Source organism: Typopeltis vanoorti, chromosome 1, assembly GCF_054136105.1.
Source record: "Typopeltis vanoorti isolate ZY-2024b chromosome 1, IOZ_Tvanoo_1.0, whole genome shotgun sequence".
NCBI lineage: Eukaryota > Metazoa > Arthropoda > Arachnida > Uropygi > Thelyphonidae > Typopeltis > Typopeltis vanoorti.
Window position 1 is genome coordinate 161615423 of NC_143549.1, and position 18094 is coordinate 161633516.

Genomic DNA, 18094 nt, shown 5'->3' on the forward strand with positions numbered 1-18094 from the left:
ACCTCTTTGGTAATTTATGTGTTTCTGTCATATCCTGTCTTTTCTTACTTTTAGCCAATTTCTGTAACCCACAAACAATCTCTCCTCACAGTGAGCACTCCACCAGTCATCATTTTGGTCACTCTATTCCGATTCTTCTCCACAATTTGAACATCTCCAAGAAACTCAGGATTAGTCTAGATTGGTTTCTCATCAAAACTTTATAAAGGAGGAGAAAAACTTTCTTATCCCTTCTTGTCAGTGCATTTCTTAAGAGTGAGCCTTTGAGTTATTTTGCCAATTTTGCAGTAAATCCTCTGAACTTGGAATCTCTGATCCACCATTATTTCTAAATCCCTAGCTTCAGAAGTTTCTTGCAGTGCAGCTCAATCTATACTATATGTGTAGCCGATTTTTTTTTTTTTAATTCTCCCAATAAGCAGAACTGTATGTTTTGTTTGATATGTGGAATTGATAGCCATTATAATCTTTTGCACAAACCACCATTTCTTCATATTCCCGAGATTATTCTGTAGGATCTGTACATCTTTAATTTTTGATTCTCCCTCCCTCTCTCTCTCTCCATTTTAGATAATTTTCATCAGAATTTTTCCAGTATCATTGATGTACAAATTGAACAATAACAGCAGTCAGTTTTTGTCAAATGCCCTGGTACATCACTTTCTTATATTTTTCTCTGTATTCTCTAAGTGTACAAGCTTACTTACTTTCCTGGAACTTTTGATACACCTTCTTTTCATTCCTGCCTTTTTAACTTCTGTGACTCCATCACAGAGTTCTGATTTTTCTATCTTTGCAGATAACCTCATCACTGAATCTTCAAGGTTTTGTTCTTGTTTTCAAACTCATGTTTTCTTGAATAATGTTTGTGTGTGTTTTAGTCTACAATTCACATCTGAAAGCTGCTCAACTCTGATTTGTTTTAAGACCTTCCCACACTCCCTTCTTTTCAATATGAAATTGAATTGTATCCTACTCAGTACTAAACAGTGATTGCTTCCGATTTCAAATCATCTGTATATTCTTTTCCTGAACCAGTTGGAAAACATCACTATCAACAAATAACATAGTCACTGAGACTTATTTCTTGCATCCTATCTCCATGTGAATTTGTGCAGATTTTTATGTTGATACATGGTGTTAGTAATAACTAGTTTGTTCTGAATAAACAGTTCTGTCTTATCTCCCTTAAAAAATGACTATTTTCCTGCAGTCTTACTCTAGACAATACCCAGATCTCTATATAAGATGAAATTTCTCCTCTAGGGATAACTCTCTTTTCAAACTTCTATTGGCATCAAAATGTTAGGATTTCTCTTTTACCCGAGATGTTATTTTATGCTTTAAGAGTTATTAACTCCATACAAATCTCAAATCCGTACAACCATTGAGTACTGTTGTCAAATTTGGAGTGGTGCTCCCTCCCAAAAACTCTCTTAAAAATGTTTAACTCAATACTGAAGAGAACAATTAGGTTGATTAATGATCCATTTCTCATCACTTCACTCCACTTTCACACTGGCATTCAATTTCTGCTTCTTGCACCTTGTATAAATACTACCAAGGCTAATATTCATCTGAACTGGCATCAATAATTCTTCTGCCCTCTGTTAAATCCATTGAAATACATGAAGTAACTACTCAATATGCCATCCCTTTACAGTTCAACTCCAAACCCAGAGAACAAATTTTTTCTGCCCCTTGTTTATACCCTCTACTTCTGCCCTCTGGAACCTTCTCCCATCTTATGTGTTTCCTACAGAATACAGTCCACAGCCTTTCTAACTAAATGTGAACAAGTTCCTTCTTACTTATCCATGGTACTAATATACTTTAAGTTACTTAGGTTTTTGTTTATGGGAATATCTTTTAAAAAAAATTGAACAGGATATGGGGGATGTGCCTTCTAAATGATAGGTGACAAAATAACTTGCTTTTAACAAAACAAAAATAATGCATTTGCAGCCTCTCCATGATTTCACTTGGAATGACACTACTGTAATTATTTTGCCATGCTTCCAGTCCCTTGGCTCTACCACTTCTTAAAAATTTAACATTGTGTTTAGGGGTTCACCTCCCCTTAACATATGGTGTAATATCTCATCCAGTTCCATGGCTGTGTTCTCATTGAAATTTCTTAATATCATAAGCACTTCAAATTCATCTACTCATGTTCTTGTCTCAATCCCTGCCACATCATGCACTGCATTATCTTTACTTGGATGATACATGCTTGCAATGTGATCAGTTAGTGATTTAACTAATTCTTCTTTAACCGACCTACAGAATCACTGTTCATAAAGTCATCCTTTAATAATCATCCTTCATTTTCTCATCACAGCAAAAGAACGTTTTGGGATTCTCTTTCTTCTACTCAGCTAATTTTCTCTGGTAATCTGATTTTATCTATTCTTTGTAATGCTCATGAGCTTGTTGATCACCTTTCCTCTATATATATATACTTTCCATAGCATTTTCTTCTTTTGCAGCCCCTGACTTATCCTCCTAACTCTCTGATACTAGATTCTTTAAATACCTCTTATACCATTTCCAATGTATTATTAATATGTTTCCATTGTAGTTTCTTAAGCCATGCACTGTTCAAAGCTGCCTCTGAGTTTGTCTCATCACCTATTTTGTAATTCTCTTTGCCTAGTCACTACCTAAGTTATAATACAGCCATGGGAAAGTGAAAGAGAAATGGCAGTGTCCCTAACTAGATTATTTAATTTTAAGTCACTGGTCAAAACTACATGATTCCTTTCCCTGACAAAGCAGTCACCTTAGTTTAATCATTGATTAGAAATAGTAATGAAGCCTTAACTGTCAGTGTCATAGGGTAAAAATCTCATGTAAAGTCAATTTAATTATTGTATTCAATATTTACAGTATTTGTAAAATATATAGGAGTGCTTAAGGGTCAAAGCTGTAAAACTGAGAGGAGACCTCCATATAGCCTTTAAAGGAATGCGGAGAACCGACCAGGGCTTCTGAACTAATGTCCAATCCTCACCTTCTCGTGGTGCACCCTGTTGGGTATTTACCTGGATACTGAATGAACGAGGATGCGCTGGCAATTTGGGATTTAGCCGAACAAATTGTATTCCTATTGGTTAAACCAAAATACAAAATGATGGTACAACATGACAAATTTTCATGCCGGTTGGGGCGTCGCCCGGTTAAAGAACGCCCCCCGTTGTTTTCGCAAGAGAACCAGGGTGAACGGCGAAAAGTCAGCTACTGGAACAAATCTGAAAACACACCCCACCATAACATCACCAGAGTTAAAGATAGATACTATCAACATAAGAAGCCTGAATGACAAAGAAATGGAGCTAGCCGAGGAATTAGATAAGTACCAGATCGACATAATAGGGGTGACTGAAACAAAAAAGACAAAAACTGGTGAGATCTTTCTGAGCAATAAATACAAAATGTTCTATTCAGGCAATGACAATCAAGGAAAAGAAGGAGTAGCCATAATATTCAACAAAAAATACGAGGCTCATCTTCTTGAATGGCAGGCAGTGTCAAGTAGAATGATTTGGGCAAATATGAGAATGGGGAACTAGACAATGAGACGAATTTGTGCCTATGGTCCCACAGAAGGTTCTACTAAGGTAGAAATGGAGGAATTTTTTGAGGCTCTAGAGAAAGCTACTGACACAAAGAAAAAGAAAAAGTTGGTCCTTGTTGGGGATCTAAATAGCAGAGTAGGAAGTGATTGTCAGACATACAAAAATATTTTGGGAAAATTTGGAGAAAAGAGCAAAGCTAATGATAATGGCAAATACTTGTTGGAGTTCTGCTCAGGATATGGACTGGTTATTACCAACACCATGCTCCAACATAAAAATGTGCACAAATTCACGTGGAGAGAAGAGGCAAGGAATAAGAAAAGTCTCGTTGAATATGTTATTGTTGATAGCGATGTTTTCTCCCTGGTGCAGGACACCAGAGTATACAGAGGATTTGAAATTGGAAGTGATCACTATTTAGTATTGAGCAAGATAAAATTGAATTTCATATTGAAAAGAATGACATGTAAGGAAGTTTTAAAGCGTATAAAAGTTGAGCAGCTCTCAGATGTGAACTGTAGACTAAAATACACAAAGATTATTGAAGGGAAAATGAAAGAGTTTGAGAACAGGAACCAAATCTTGGCAATTCAGTGCAAGCTTTGAAGAAAACACTGATTGATTCAACCAGAGAGGCATGTGGTGAAGTTGTCTGCAAGGATAGAAAAATCAGAACTCCATGGTGGACACAGGAAGTTAAAGAGGTAGTGAAGGAAAAGAAGAAAGTATATCAAAAGTTCCTGGCAAATAAGTCAGCTTGTGCTCTTAGAGAATACAGAGACAAATGTAAGAAAGCTAAACAGTCGTGTAAAACTGGCCAAACAAAAGTCATGGGAGGACTTTGGCAAGGACATAGAAAATAAATATCAAGAAGGTGGTAAAATATTCTGGAGAAGCTTAGGAATGAAGGAAAGTTAGAGGTGATAAAGGTGACATGAAAACGGGAGAAAAAGATATCCTTGAAATATGGAGTAGTTACTTTGAAAATTTGCTAAATGAAACAAGCAGTGATGACAGCACAGTGATAAAAAAACACTAACCAGGCATGCAGTCAGGAATACATATCCATACTTGTAGTAGAAAAAGCCATGAAAGGCTTGAAATGTGGAAAGGCAGCAGGAGTAGATGATATTCGACCAGAAATGCTTAAGTATAAAAGTCTTACAGTGGCTGCACTGCATAGTTCAGAATGCCTGGACAGAGGTACGAATTCCAGACGATTGGAGTACAGCTGTCATAGTACCTATATATAAAAAGGGAAATAAAACTGAATGTGAGAATTACAGAGGTATATCCCTACCGAGTGTTCCTGGTAAGATATATGCAAGTATACTTGAGAAATGGTTGAGAAGAATTGTGGAAGAAAAGCTTGGTGAAGAACAAGCTGGATTCAGGTCAAATAGAGGCTGTCAGGATCATATCTTCACTTTACAACAAATAGTGGAGAAATCATGGGAATATAACAAAGATCCGTATTTAAGTTTTGTCGATTTGGAAAAGGCATATGACAAGGTGCCAAGAGAGAAACTATTCAATATGCTACAGTTATATGGTGTCAATGGGGCATTATATCAAGCAATATTTAGTCTTTATTTGAGTTGTAAGTCAGCAGATAGAATTGAAGGAAGTACGGGGAGATGGTTTAATGTTAAATCTGGTGTAAGAAGGATGTACATTATCCCCTATGTTATTCATTATCTATATGGATCACATTATGAAGGAAAGTAGTACTAAACGTGATATCAAAATTGGAGATGTTAATGTCAGCTGTTTGCTTTATGCGTACGATGTTATACTTCTAAATAAATCCGCTACAAGTCTGCAAGATTCTCTGACTAAATTGAATAACTGTTGTAATAGATAAGTATGAAGGACAGCAATAAAAAGACAAAGACAATGAAAATAGGCAGAATCATTGAAAATGTCAACTGTGTTGTGAATGGAGAACCTGTGGAACAAGTTAAACATTTCAGCTACTTTTTAGGCACGATTTTTAGTAAAGATGGTAAATTAAATATGGAAATAGACAACAGAATCAACAAAGCTGGTATGGTAGGAAGTCAATTGAATAAATTCATATGGAATAAGAGAGAAATTAGTGGGATCACTAAATTAGCTGTATACAAGACAGCGTTCAAACCAGTTTTAACTTATGGATCTGAGAACCGGGTCAGAAGTAAAACACTTGACCAAAGACTAGAGACCGCAGATATGAGAGTCCTGAGAAAGATTAGAAGTGTGAACAGATGGAATCAATGGCAATATCATATAATAAACGCTGATATTAGGAAAGAACTTGAAATTGTCAGCATCCAGGAATGCGTTAGCAGAGCTAATCTCAGGTGGTATGGTCACTTAAACAGAATGGGCGAGGAAAGATTAGTAAAACAAGTTTTCTTTGCCGAGTTGGCAGGAAAACGTCCCAGAGGAAGACCAAGATATAGGTGAATTGATACGGTATAAAGTGCCTTAGATGATAGAAATATAAGATCTGGTAATGTTGGAGTCTTGACAAGTAACAGACTGATTTGGAGGAAAATTGTAGATAGGAAGTTAGTAATGATGTAAATTTTTCATGTAGTACTATCATATCCTGTACATCCCTTGAGGGTACATGTAAGGAATATGATGATGATGATGGAAAATATATACAATTAAATTTCGTGTTAGTTTGAATTTAAATTTTCTTTGTGCAAATGAATGATATGTGTATTTTGTTTGCAAGAGTCATTGCATAGATACTTGACAATAAATTATGTTGCTGTTTTTCATATCCTTAACCCAGGGTGGGGGATAAATTGCCAAAAGTATATACTTTGTTTATTGAAACTATTGTATGCTGAATCACCGACCGTGAGCCCCTTTTACGGGGAGATACTGTATCACTTCAATTCCCACTATTTTTATCCAGGAATGGGACCTTTATAGCTGACAATTCAGACCTATGACTGGAGGGATCGTCTTAGGTAATCCTGACTATATCCGTGTGTGTTCACTGGGCCGGTTTGCAGGATGAAAAACCCCAGATAAACTCGGGAAAACCCTGCTAACTTCGCTATGGCTGAGGAAGACCCTTAAGCTCCTCTCGTCACTAACTGGTATCGAACCACCTAGGACACTCCTTTCTCAGGCATGTGGTTGCAAAGTGCAAAACCACTTAGCAAACTACGCAGACACCGAAGTACTGGAAATGCTGAAAATGTTTTGTTTGTTTGCTTTGGTCTTATTTTTAATATCCATTTTTTTTATATATATATATATATATATTACAGTGGTAAAATATGGCAGCTGTCATCTTAGATATGAAAATCCAGTTGGGCGCTGTAATGTTCAAATTCTTCCTAATTAATTTAGAATAATTACATGATCTTTACATTTGTAAATTTGTAAATCTTTACATTTGTTCTCTCGGTAGCAACAAATCTTTTTAAACTAGGTGCTAGCAAAAAATATTTCAGGAGGAGAAACCATAGGTCTGATTTTTGAATAACGTATTCAGGAAAACTGAGCATGAAATTCTGTTTATCTATTCTTTCTTTTCCCTTATTTATGGATCTTGACCCTTAAAAGTCTAATATTATACCAGTATTATCTGTTAAGCTCATGTTTATATTTAACAGCTGGTTTATTGATATACAGATTACAAAAAATACACAAACCTAATTCTTTCTTTTAGTGTTGCACAGTGAGCAGCATTCATTATGGACTTTTCAGCCGTGTTATTAATAACTTTTAATTTCCCAATGTTTCAACCTTCATATTACGGTCATCATCTGGAGTATATACAAGGACAAGCTGAGTTACATTTCACACAGTAAGCTAAAGAAATAATGATTTGATCACCAGTTATTCTACTGGCATGACCTCTAGTGGAGAAAAAATGCAGATAAAATTAAAAATTAATTATTTAGAAACTACATCAAAGCTAAATTCTATTTAAGATAACATGAGAGAAATATTCTTTCATGTAGATAGTTTTCTTGCAGTAACAATGATATCCTATTTTTAACATTTTAATTGTTATATTAGATTTAGGATTCTGGATTATCTACAGTTCTGTTACTAAATTACTTAAGGAATTGAACAACGTAGATATGAATATAAATTAAATTATACTTTAATAAATATTTCCGATATTTCGGCAACGTCACGTTGCCATCTTCAAAAGGAACTTACAAAAAAAGGCACGTGCATGTAGGCAATACAACACAGTAACTGAGAATGAAGAGATGACGCTATCGTTCTCCTTAAAGTCCTGATGGTGCCCTCTAGCAGGCTAAGTAGGTGTTCTTGGCCGTTGGGCTGAAGGTCTGCTGATGTAAGCCTCCCAAATTTGGGGCAATCGCATACAACCAAATTTGTTGAGGTTTGGAAGAGTTTCTTAGGGCTGAGGCTGATTCCATAAATAGTCTTTCGAATTTGTATTTGCTACGGTGTATTACTATAGCTTTCTTCCACCGTATTCTGTGGTGTGTATCCAGAGCATGGTCTGCAAGACCAGAATGGCTGTACTTGTGAAAACGGATATAGGCCTTGTGTTCAGAAATTCTGATATTCGCTCTCCTGCCTGTTTGGCCAAAGTAAGACAGTTTACAACTGCAAGGGACCTGGTATACACCAGGTAGGTCTTGGGAAAGTGGTTGGTCTTTAGTGGAGTGGATAAGGGATGCCAGTTTTCTGTAAGGCCTATAACCGGTCAGGTCATGTTTTTTTAAGATTTTGGTAATTTTTTCCGAGGTGCCTCGGATGTAGGGAATGGTGATGGATTTAGAGTAATTCTTGTGGAGGGGGCTGTGGTTTCTATGTTTTAATATTTTTTTGGGGGGGGGGGGGTAGCCATTGGCTGAGAAAGTGTTGAGGATGTGATTTAGTTCAGTGTTTAGGGCTATGTAATTGGAACAGATTAGTTTACCCTGTTGTATAGTGTTTTCACCATTCCATATTGTTGTGAGGGGTGGTGGTGGGATTGTTGCTGAATGTATCTGCCTGTATGGGTGGGTTTTCTATAAACTGAGAAAACCAAGATTCCATCAGCATGGCAAGTGGTGACTAGTGTGTCTAGGAAAGGGAGGCTGTTGTTTATCTCTTTTTCCAGGGTGAACTTGATTCTGGGGGGGTTGGTTGTTTAAGTGTGTTAAGAAGGAGAGGAGTGTTTCAGAGCCATGTGGCCAAATAGCGAACACATGATCAACATAGTGAAGCCATATGGTTGGTTTTTGTGGGGCAGAGGCTAAGGCTTTTTCTTCAAAAGTCTCCATAAAAAAATTGGCCAAGGGTGGGGAGAGTGGTGAACCCATGGCTGTCCCCTCTATTTGTTTGTAGAATTTTCCCTGCCAAACGAAATAGCCTGAGTTCATTGTAAACTGAAATAGGGCTGAGATGTCGGGAGAAAATTTAGCTTGGATTAACTCTAAAGTTTCCTTGAGTGGGACATTTGTGAATAAGGAGGAGACGTCAAAGCTGACCATTATGTCAGTATGTTGGAGTGTAAGGTTTTCTATGCTGGCTTTGAAACAATGATCTAGGGCTATTTGGTTTGGCAGAGAAAATTCTACAAGCAAATAGAGGGAACATCCATGGGTTCACCACTCTCCCCACCCTTGGCCAATTTCTTTATGGAGACCTTTGAAGAAAAAGCCTTAGCCTCTGCCCCACAAAAACCAACCATGTGGCTTCGCTACATTGATGATGTGTTCGCTATTTGGCCACATGGCTCTGATACACTCCTCTCCTTCTTAACACACTTAAACAACCAACACCCCCAGAATCAAGTTCACCCTGGAAAAAGAGATAAACAACAGCCTCCCTTTCCTAGACACACACTAGTCACCACTTGCCAGCCTGATGGAACCTTGGTTTTCTCAGTTTATAGAAAACCCATTCAGGCAGATACATTCACCAACAATCCCACCACCACCCCTCACAACAATATGGAATGGTGAAAACACTATACAACAGGGCTAAACTAATCTGTTCTAACGACATGGCCCTAAACACTGAACTAAATCACATCCTCAACACTTTCTCAGCCAATTGCTACCCCCCCCCCCAAAAAAAAAAATCCAAAAAATATGAAAACCTACAAACCACAGCCCCCCTTCCACAACAAGGATTACTCTAAATCCATCATCACCATTCCCTACATCTGAGGCACCTCGGAAAAAATTACCAAAATCTTAAAAAAAGATTTTGGTAATTTTTTCTGACCTGACTTCCTGTTACCAGCCTTACAGAAAATTGGCATCCCTTATCCGCTCCACTAAAGACCAACCACTTCCCCTAGACCTACCTAGTGTAAACTGCCTTACATTGGCCAAACAGGCAGGACAGCAAATATCAAAATTTCTGAACACAAGGACTACATCCGTTTTCACAAGTACAGCCATTCTGGTCTTGCAGACCATGCTCTGGATACACACCACAGAATACGGTGGAAGAAAGCTACAGTAATACACCGTAGCAAATACAAATTCAAAAGACTATTTATGGAATCAGCCTCATCCCTAAGAAACTCTCCAAACCTCAACAAATTTGGTTGTATGCGACTGCCTCAAATTTGGGAGGCTTACATCAGCAAACCTTCAGCCCAACGGCCAAGAACACCTACTTAGCTTTCTGTGTTGTATAGTGAAAACACTATACAACAGGGCTAAACTAATCTGTTCTAACGACATGGCCCTAAACACTGAACTAAATCACATCCTCAACACTTTCTCAGCCAATTGCTACCCTCCCCCCCAAAAAAATCCAAAAAATATGAAAACCTACAAACCACAGCCCCCTTCCACAACAAGGATTACTCTAAATCCATCATCACCGTTCCCTACATCTGAGGCACCTCGGAAAAAATTACCAAAATCTTAAAAAAGATTTTGGTAATTTTTTCTGACCTGACTTCCTGTTACCAGCCTTACAGAAAATTGGCATCCCTTATCCGCTCCACTAATGACCAACCACTTCCCCTAGACCTACCTAGTGTAAACTGCCTTACATTGGCCAAACAGGCAGGACAGCAAATATCAAAATTTCTGAACACAAGGACTACATCCGTTTTCACAAGTACAGCCATTCTGGTCTTGCAGACCATGCTCTGGATACACACCACAGAATACGGTGGAAGAAAGCTACAGTAATACACCGTAGCAAATACAAATTCAAAAGACTATTTATGGAATCAGCCTCATCCCTAAGAAACTCTCCAAACCTCAACAAATTTGGTTGTATGCGACTGCCTCAAATTTGGGAGGCTTACATCAGCAAACCTTCAGCCCAACGGCCAAGAACACCTACTTAGCCTTCTAGAGGGCACCATCAGGACTTTTAGGAGAACAATAGCTTCATCTCTTCATTCTCAGTTACTTTGTTGTTATTGCCTATGTGCACATGCCTTTTTTTGCAAGTTCCTTTTGAAGATGGCAACGTGACGTTGCCGAAATATCGGAAATATTTATTAAAGTATAATTTAATTTATATTCGTATCTACATTGTTCAATTCCTTAAGTGATTTAGTAATGCATAACCAACGTATAAGCCTGTCTACGAGAATCTACAGTCCTGTTTATAGTTAACTCTTAGGGTGAAACATTCTGTGGGTAGAATATGTGCCTTCCATATGCTTGGGATTTTTAGACCGTCATTATTATTCGGATTGGGATGGTTGATGATAATCTCACATGCTTCCTAAAATTTGTGTTCCTGTGTTTTGGTGTGATGTAGACTGGTGCTTTTTCCAATCAATTCTATGTAAAGTGTTCAGGGCATGATCAGAAAGGCCAGCTTCACTGTAATTATTATATTTAATGTGTTGTTTATGTTCCTTTTGTCTGATAGGAATTGTGCGCCCTGTTTTTCCTATATATGGTAGATTACAGGTGCAATAAATATGGTATACTCCAGGGTGGGTAGGGAGGGAGTAGGTCTTTGGATGAGTTGAGTAACCTTTTTAATTTTGCAGGAGGTTTAAAGGTGGCTTTGAGGTTGTATTTTAACCTCCTGCAAAATTAAAAAGCTTACTCAACTCATCCAAAGACCCACTCCCTCCACTGGTCCACCCTGGAGTATACCATATTTATTGCACCTGTACTCTACCATACATAGGGGAAACAAGGCACACAATTCCTATCAGACAACAGGAACATAAACGACATATTACATATAATAACTATGGTGAAGCTGGCCTTTCTGATCATGCCCTGAACACTTGACATAGAATTGACTGGAAAAGCACTAGTTGTTTACATCACACCAAAACATGGTATGAACGTAAATTTAAGGAATCCGGTGAGATTCTTATCAACCACCCCAATCTGAAATCTAAAAATCTCAAGCATATGGAAGGCACATATTCTACCCACGGAACCTTTCTCCCTAAGAGTTAACTACAAACAGGACTGTAGATGATCCAGAATCCTAAATTTAATATAACAATTGTAATGTTAAAAATAGGACATCATTGTTACTGTAAGAAAACTATCTATATGAAAGAATGTTTCTCTCGTGTTATCTTAAATAGAATTTAGCTTTGATGTAGTTTCTAAATAATTAATTAATTTTTAATTTTATGTTTATTTTTTTTTCACAAGTGGTCATGTCAGTAGAATAACTGTTGATCAAATCATTGTTTCTTTAGCTTACTGTGTGAAATGTAGTTCAGCTTGTCCTTGTATATTTGTATATACTCCAGATGATGACCTTAATATGAAGAGCGAAACGTCGGTAAATTAAAATAGTTAGTTATAACACAGTTGTAAAGTCCATAATTTCTAAAATGAACATAAAAGTAATTCTATACTACTAAGTATGCCACTTTAGTAGATGCTACAGATTTCCCTTGTTATAAATTAACAAAACAGTTAGCATGCTCCTGTAACAATATGGTGTTTAATGCTTTTATTGTAGACAGGGTTATTAACTTTTTATTCTAATTTTGCAATGCGCTTTATTTTTCGTAACCTTTCTTATTCTATTGCGTATTATGTTTATCCACCTTTCACATTCACCTAGTCATATGCCTACGAACACTGGAAAATTTATTTGTTAAGACTGCGCCACCGTGTTTCTATATCAGCACAAGACTTAGTAATATGTCCAGTAGATCTCTCTCTCTTACTAGAATAAATTCCTTCAATAAAGTTTACGTAAACAGTTGTTCTTATGTACTTAAACTACACTTTTATTGCCTTAGTTGTTTCCTGCTCACAGATCCGAGTTTGTTTTTAGGAACAGTGCCTTGTAAAATAAAAGATCAGGTGTCACTCTATTGACATATAATTAAAACACATTTATTTACATTAATAACAAAGTACATTAATTAAACAATACAGAGGTTACTCTCTCTACCTATCCTTTAGGCTTTTAGCATAAAGAAACAAACTTTCCATTTTCAATACTAAATGACTATACAATATATTTACTCAATTACTTCTCTGCTTATTAAATCAAATTACTGAAACTAATTTACTCACAAAGAGGTTAGCTAGCTATGCCAAGTTATTTCACAAATTATATTCCAATTATTACAATTCCAAATGACTCTCTTATGGACACTTCTTATTACTATTAAGCTAATTCTTATCACTCCATCTATGACATATCTCTTAGATTATAAAAGGAAATCTACAAACAAAAAAAAAAAAAAAAAAAAACTTACAGAGGTTCTGTATCGCACGTTCAATCAAAAGTCTTGCACTAAAGTCTCTATGGCTCTTCCTTCATCTCAGGTCTTAGACTTCCTTCAGGAGTGTCTTGCATCAGCAGTATCTCATCAGGAATTGGCGGGCTGTGGACTGCAACCTGCGGTACTCGAATAGCTCCAGCAAGAGGTTGATCTCCCATGGCAAAAGACTTCCGAGCGAAACTGCTTCAGGTATTTACATCCGCTGTTCTCTCGTCATTCCCAATTTTCTCCTCTGGATCCTACTCCCGATACTTCTGCCTCTAACTGCCAACGACTGGCTCCTTCACTGCTGACTCTGATAGTTTTAACTGCCACCGTCTGGCTTCTTGACTGCCGACTCCGATAGCTCTAACTGCTGCTGACTGGCTTCCCCCTGGTGTTCGGCTCAGTCCCTTTTTATTACACCTTCTGCAGGACCTTGCACGAAAGGTTGTAACCCCGAAGAATTCTGCATGACTCCTTGATCTTTTTTCAAGACTGACCCGTTCTTTCATCTCCTCCATGCATTCCTTTGATCGTATCTTGTCGGGCAGCGGAAACTTGTCTGAACCTTTCAGATCTCTCAGGCACTGACTTTGAAGGTGTTTATGTGCAGAGCTCGTAAGCAACTTTCTCATACACAAAAATCGTAAAACAACTTTCTTATGCCCTCATATAGAGCTATTATACAAAGTTCCGCTGGCAAAGCATTGCCTTTGTTTTTGACATTCTAAAATATTCTTGTTAAAGGAGTAGATACTTGATCATATAGAGAAACCTGTGGAGAATTGATGACTCAATTTAACCCACGTGAACCACAGTAGTAAGTTTTTTATTACATAAATATTTTGTCTTAGGCATCTTAGGACATCATCAGTACAGTATGGCAATACTAGGAATGACAAAAGAATGGGCGCATGCGTACAAAGGAATCCAAATTGCATGCAGTGGCGTGTTGCAGCCTGAACTTAAAATTAAAATGATTTAAATTACTTAATTAAAATTAATTACAGTTAAGTTATTATTTTACACAATTTTGTATGACAATTTCCCACACTTTAGGGATAGCAAGAACATCATTGTGGTTTAGATTTGGTCTGTGGAGTAGGGCTTCAGCACTTTCTTTATATAAACGTTCATTATTTAAATTAAGGGAATATTAAATCCCACATTGTTTTAAAACTGAATTTAAATAATTTTAAATAATAAACGTTCATATTTATATGAAGATCTGTGTAGAAGTGTTGTCTTTTTCCAATGGATCTTGTGTGTGGTTTTTCAACTCCGTGTTGAGTGAGGCCTGTTATGCGGTTTGATGAGGTGGATATGGTCTTGATGTTCCGAAATGCCTTTCTGTTCAACCTAGACAAGAACAACCCCATAGGATTTCCATACCTTATATCAAAGGCATCTCCGAATGGCTCTTGAAAATTATGAAAAAATGTAATCTTGCTGCCACCTACAAACCCATCAACCAGATCCAAAACTTGTTACCCTCGCCTAAAGACAAACTTTCACCTATGCTACTACCTGGTGTATACAAGGTCCCATGCTCCTGTAAACTCTCTTGGACAGACAGGCAGATCAGTTTTTAAACGCATTTCGGAACATCAAGACCATATCCGCCTCATCAAACCGCATAAATCAGGCCATGCTCAACACGGAGTTGAAAACCCAAACCACAAGATCCATTGGAAAAAGACAAAACTTCTACACAGATCTTCATATAAATATGAACGTTTATATAATGAAAGTGCTGAAGCCCTACGCCACAGACCAAATCTAAACTGCAATGATGTTCTTGCCATCCGTAAAGTATGGGAAATTGTCATACAAAATTGTGTAAAATAATAACTTAACTGTAATTAATTTTAATTTAATTTAATTTTAAGTTCAGGCCGCAACACGCCACTGCATGCAATTTGGATTCCTTTATACGTATGCACCCTTTCTTTTGTCATTCCTAGTATTGCCATACTGTACTGATGATGATCTAAGATACCTAGGACGAAATATTTACGTAATAAAAAACCTACTACTGTGGTTTACGTGTGTTAAATTGAGTCAGGAGTAAATACATTTAATTCCCATAGGGTTATTTACAGTAATATTTAGCTTAAAACACAACACAGAGACAAACACAGTTATTTTTGTCACATTCTCATGGGACTTTACCTGTAAAAATCGGTGTAAAGTGCTTTGATATTTCCAAGCTACATAGAGTTTTACACTTCCTTATCCCCCCCATTCTGCCCCTCATTGGTCATACCATTTCCTGTATATAAAAAAAACTCCATTTTAAAACTTCTATTGAGAATTTAACATTAAATCATACAGATATTTTCGTTAGCTTTGATATCACCTCAGTGTTCACTAATTTTCCATTAAATGACACCTTATCATTTATATTTTTATAAATGATAAATTATTTTTATATTTATATTTTCTCCTGATATTATTGATCTGTTTTCCTTTGCTATTCATTCTGGATATTTCTCTTCGAAGCTCAAAATTTATAAACATGTAGAGGGTATCTCTATGGACTCTTTTCCCTTCTCAAACCTTCTATCTAATTAAGGTACTGTATGCCGATGATGTGTTGTTCATTTGACCTCATGGTCCAGAAGCATTACTAGAGCCCAGTTTACCATGGGTAAAGAAATTAATGATAGCTTAGCTTTTCTAGAAACCTTGGTAACACATCTACCCAATGATGACCTGTCCTTTTCTGTATACAGGAAGCCCACCCACACAGGTAGATAAAATCACAACCCCCCCACCACCACCCTCAGCAATATAGTATCATTAAAACGCACACTAACCAGTAGGGTCTGTAGCCTTTGTTTCAATGAGTCGGTCCTCTCTGACAGCAAACTTAATCATATACAGCAGTTCTTGACCCTCTCTATAGAAAGATTTTAGTGATGCTATCATCATTCCCTATGTGAGAGGCACTTCAGGAAAAATAGCCAGAGTCTAAAAGAAATACAATCTTTGCACAGCTTTCAAGTCCTACCGAAAACTTGCTACTCTTATATGTTCTACTAGAGATTAGCTCCCTCCTCTCTTTGTGTCTGGAGTATATAAAGTGCCCAGTTCCTGCAAGTTGGCCTACTATGGAAAGACAGGAAGATATCAGCCAGCATCTACATGGAAGAACACAAAAAATACATTTGCAATCATGACTATGGTCATTCAGGCCTTACAGACTGTGCTTTAGACACAGAAAAAAGACAATCATGCTCAATCACAGTAAAGCATGGTTTTCAAGGCCCGATTGACTGTAGTCATGATTGCAAATGTATTTTGCAGTCATGCAAAGTACATTTGCACCTGTTGGCAGCTGCTCTCAGAAATCAGTGTAATTTAAATAAATATGGATTCATTAAACTTCCCAAAATGAGATACCAGTTTACATCCTAGGCTGCTAACAGGTGCCCACAGAGGGTACCCCATCCAATTAAGACTCTAGTCTTTCATCCATGTGTTCCACTTAGTCTTGTGTTGTGTTATGTCTCATATTGTACTGAGACTGACTGAGATGAAATATTAAAAGAATTAAATAATATTTTAATCCTTTCTCAGTTCTGTTTCATTCCATTAAGCATCTCTGCATGAATTTGGAAATTTTGTAATGGGGAGATTGTGGATGGGAGGCAGCAAGGGAGCATAGATATATAGAATTCACACTCTGGCCTTGGTTAGAGACTAGAAGGTAGACTGTTGCATTTTCCAGACAGTAAACGTTTTTGTACTTTTGATTCTTTCCAACTCCAATTTAGATTCATTAATGTTTTTGCATTTTTTGCAAGCATCTAAAATGCTTGAGACAAAAATTCTTGTGATTTGCAGATTTTTTTTTATTGCTTTGGAAGACTTGGTGGAAAAGCAAGAATTTGATAGTGGGAAGGGTGAAGGCACGGATTTTAGCAAGAATTAATTCTGTAACTCTATCAAAGCAGTTGGATTAGATTGGAGAGATCATCTCATCTGGCACTACACTAAAGGAATTAGACTGAGAGAAGGCATTCCATTGGTAATCAAACTTTACAGTTGACTCTCACTATAACAAACCACCAGAAAATCCTCACTATGCTGTTTTAAAGAAAAGACACTATATCAAACTGTTTGTGAACCCTACAAATTTTTTATACTAAAGGATGACTATTTTATAAGGAAAACTGGTTATGAAATGTCATGTGTTAGGAAACAGTTAGTATTAGTTTATTCCTTGTACTATCTTATTAAGCTAGAAGAAATGCTGCTAAAGTATTTGCTACAAATAATAGATGGAATTTTAAACATTAAAGTGTACAAAAAAGATGGCCTCAGTATTTGGTAGTCAGAAAAGGAAATCAAACTTCATGGATAAGTAAAGATAAAAATGTCGGTATGCTTTTTGATACTCAGAAACTATTAAACATAGTAAATAAATGTAACAGAATAAGAAAGAATTTCAAGCCAGAGAAAATCCTAGATCTGGCATGAATGGTAGGATGCACATATAGGATATGTGCATCCTACATTAAAGGCATGAAATGGTAGGATACAAATGCTACCCTTGTAGCAGAATAAATTTTATGCTAAAATGGTTAAGATGAATAGTTGTTAATGTAGCTAAAGTTGAGGTTTGGTTAGGAATAGAACGTTAGGCTTGGATATTAGTATAGCATCCAAATAGTTTTGAAGGACAAGACTCGTTACCAGCTAGCACATAATGTTGTTGCTAATTATTCCTGGAGATAGCTTAAGTACTATGTGGTAGGAACTAAAGTGACTGGAAACTCCTAGATGTCTTCACTTTTAAAAAAAATTAACTTTCTTCAACACTATTAAAAATAATGCAAATGAAGAAGCATTA

The 18094-nt window shown here is 36.8% G+C and overlaps 1 protein-coding gene across 2 annotated transcripts in view; it reads left to right on the top strand.

Annotated features, from left to right (window-relative positions):
• Positions 1–18094, top strand: part of LOC150110586 (DNA (cytosine-5)-methyltransferase PliMCI-like) — a 678915-nt gene that overhangs the window by 609242 nt on the left and 51579 nt on the right. The window lies entirely within an intron of this gene.